Below are 3,920 nucleotides of genomic sequence, written 5' to 3' on the forward strand. Positions count from 1 at the left end.
GGGACGCCGGCGACGCACGGTCCACAGCACGCGCGCTTACGGGGGAAAACCGCCGCAACGACAGACCGCCCGGGCGACCCGCTGGAACTTAGACGGAAAACCACATTCCGAACAAATCACGATACAGCGCACTACGACCAATCGAACAAAGAATAAATGAAACATATATGTTAGTAGCATATCACAGGACGAATAAATACAAATATTTAATAATTTCAGGGCCGTATTGCCTCCCGGTCACATCGGTCCGGAACGAAAATTTCGAGCTATCCACACGTTAGGCACACCACCGTGTAGCTGGCATGCTAAAACACGCTGCTGTGTGCTCAAAGTGTACGGTCGTCGTGTCCGTTCTCGAGATAATAGAGAAGAACTGTTCGATACGTGCCGAAAGTTTCAAAGTCCCAGCGGCGTGATGCTTCCCGGTCACATCGGTCCGGAACGAAAATTTCGAGCTATCCACACGTTAGGCACACCACCGTGTAGCTGGCATGCTAAAACACGCTGCTGTGTGCTCAAAGTGTACGGTCGTCGTGTCCGTTCTCGAGATAATAGAGAAGAACTGTTCGATACGTGCCGAATGTTTCAAAGTCCCAGCGGCGTGTTGCTTCCCGGTCACATCGGTCCGGAACGAAAATTTCGAGCTATCCACACGTTAGGCACACCACCGTGTAGCTGGCATGCTAAAACACGCTGCTGTGTGCTCAAAGTGTACGGTCGTCGTGTCCGTTCTCGAGATAATAGAGAAGAACTGTTCGATACGTGCCGAAAGTTTCAAAGTCCCAGCGGCGTGATGCTTCCCGGTCACATCGGTCCGGAACGAAAATTTCGAGCTATCCACACGTTAGGCACACCACCGTGTAGCTGGCATGCTAAAACACGCTGCTGTGTGCTCAAAGTGTACGGTCGTCGTGTCCGTTCTCGAGATAATAGAGAAGAACTGTTCGATACGTGCCGAAAGTTTCAAAGTCCCAGCGGCGTGTTGCTTCCCGGTCACATCGGTCCGGAACGAAAATTTCGAGCTATCCACACGTTAGGCACACCACCGTGTAGCTGGCATGCTAAAACACGCTGCTGTGTGCTCAAAGTGTACGGTCGTCGTGTCCGTTCTCGAGATAATAGAGAAGAACTGTTCGATACGTGCCGAAAGTTTCAAAGTCCCAGCGGCGTGATGCTTCCCGGTCACATCGGTCCGGAACGAAAATTTCGAGTTATCCACACGTTAGGCACACCACCGTGTAGCTGGCATGCTAAAACACGCTGCTGTGTGCTCAAAGTGTACGGTCGTCGTGTCCGTTCTCGAGATAATAGAGAAGAACTGTTCGATACGTGCCGAAAGTTTCAAAGTCCCAGCGGCGTGTTGCTTCCCGGTCACATCGGTCCGGAACGAAAATTTCGAGCTATCCACACGTTAGGCACACCACCGTGTAGCTGGCATGCTAAAACACGCTGCTGTGTGCTCAAAGTGTACGGTCGTCGTGTCCGTTCTCGAGATAATAGAGAAGAACTGTTCGATACGTGCCGAAAGTTTCAAAGTCCCAGCGGCGTGATGCTTCCCGGTCACATCGGTCCGGAACGAAAATTTCGAGCTATCCACACGTTAGGCACACCACCGTGTAGCTGGCATGCTAAAACACGCTGCTGTGTGCTCAAAGTGTACGGTCGTCGTGTCCGTTCTCGAGATAATAGAGAAGAACTGTTCGATACGTGCCGAATGTTTCAAAGTCCCAGCGGCGTGTTGCTTCCCGGTCACATCGGTCCGGAACGAAAATTTCGAGCTATCCACACGTTAGGCACACCACCGTGTAGCTGGCATGCTAAAACACGCTGCTGTGTGCTCAAAGTGTACGGTCGTCGTGTCCGTTCTCGAGATAATAGAGAAGAACTGTTCGATACGTGCCGAAAGTTTCAAAGTCCCAGCGGCGTGATGCTTCCCGGTCACATCGGTCCGGAACGAAAATTTCGAGCTATCCACACGTTAGGCACACCACCGTGTAGCTGGCATGCTAAAACACGCTGCTGTGTGCTCAAAGTGTACGGTCGTCGTGTCCGTTCTCGAGATAATAGAGAAGAACTGTTCGATACGTGCCGAAAGTTTCAAAGTCCCAGCGGCGTGTTGCTTCCCGGTCACATCGGTCCGGAACGAAAATTTCGAGCTATCCACACGTTAGGCACACCACCGTGTAGCTGGCATGCTAAAACACGCTGCTGTGTGCTCAAAGTGTACGGTCGTCGTGTCCGTTCTCGAGATAATAGAGAAGAACTGTTCGATACGTGCCGAAAGTTTCAAAGTCCCAGCGGCGTGATGCTTCCCGGTCACATCGGTCCGGAACGAAAATTTCGAGTTATCCACACGTTAGGCACACCACCGTGTAGCTGGCATGCTAAAACACGCTGCTGTGTGCTCAAAGTGTACGGTCGTCGTGTCCGTTCTCGAGATAATAGAGAAGAACTGTTCGATACGTGCCGAAAGTTTCAAAGTCCCAGCGGCGTGTTGCTTCCCGGTCACATCGGTCCGGAACGAAAATTTCGAGCTATCCACACGTTAGGCACACCACCGTGTAGCTGGCATGCTAAAACACGCTGCTGTGTGCTCAAAGTGTACGGTCGTCGTGTCCGTTCTCGAGATAATAGAGAAGAACTGTTCGATACGTGCCGAAAGTTTCAAAGTCCCAGCGGCGTGATGCTTCCCGGTCACATCGGTCCGGAACGAAAATTTCGAGCTATCCACACGTTAGGCACACCACCGTGTAGCTGGCATGCTAAAACACGCTGCTGTGTGCTCAAAGTGTACGGTCGTCGTGTCCGTTCTCGAGATAATAGAGAAGAACTGTTCGATACGTGCCGAAAGTTTCAAAGTCCCAGCGGCGGGACGTGTGCGGCGTGTCGGGACGGCGGGACGTTGTGTTGACGTTGTGTTGTGTTGTTCGCATTGAAAAGGTAGGACCCGTACACGCGAACCGCACGCACGTGCGTACGAGGGTTTTGATTCGTTGAACAATCGAGAGATCATCGGTGAACGGTGCTGTGACACGTTAACTACGGGTGCACGCGGGTGTGTCTATAAATAGCTTCGTGTGATTCGGAGTGTCGCGTTTGATCCACGTGCTCTTTCGGAGCAGGTCACGGAGAAAAGATTGTCAACAAGAAACACGGACCGCGGGGCACGAGCGAACGGCGGAAAACAAGGACAGGAGAAGGACGGTGTGGTGCGTATCGGGACGTTGTGTTGTTCGCATTGAAAAGGTAAGACCCGTACACGCGAATCGCACGCACGTGCGTACGAGGGTTCGATTCGATTCGTTGAACAATCGAGAGTTCATCGGTGAACGGTGCTGCGACACGTTAACTACGGGTGCACGCGGGTGTGTCTATAAATAGCTTCGTGTGATTCGGAGTGTCGCGTTCGATCCACGTGCTCTTTCGGAGCAGGTCACGGAGAAAAGATTGTCAACAAGAAACACGGACCGCGGGGCACGGGCGAACGAACGGCGGAAAACAAGGACAGAGAACAGTCACCTGCTATCGGATTCGGAACGATCGTTTCGCGAACGAATCGCGTCGATGTTGACAACAGCATCGTATACGCGCGTGTTTCCCTTCCGTCCTCGTGACATAAACACATCGTAAACACGCGCGACGCGCGACGCGCTCGCGTATTCATTACGTATTCATTACGAAATTCCGACGAGTCCTTGTCTCGTATACTCGTCCCGGTCGTGTAAACAAAAAGCGGGACGGAACACGCTGGGCGGAAGTGCCCCGCGGATTATCGGATTATCGGATTATCGGATTATCGGATTATCGGATTATCGCGATACGCGGTACTTTCGACAAATTGGCGCGTTCCATTCGATCGCGGTAGCGGGAATCGATATATCGCGAGATTCTCGCCGACGTCACCGAGTAAAAAGGAACGA

Source organism: Ptiloglossa arizonensis, unplaced genomic scaffold (assembly GCF_051014685.1).
Source record: "Ptiloglossa arizonensis isolate GNS036 unplaced genomic scaffold, iyPtiAriz1_principal scaffold0021, whole genome shotgun sequence".
Lineage (NCBI taxonomy): Eukaryota > Metazoa > Arthropoda > Insecta > Hymenoptera > Colletidae > Ptiloglossa > Ptiloglossa arizonensis.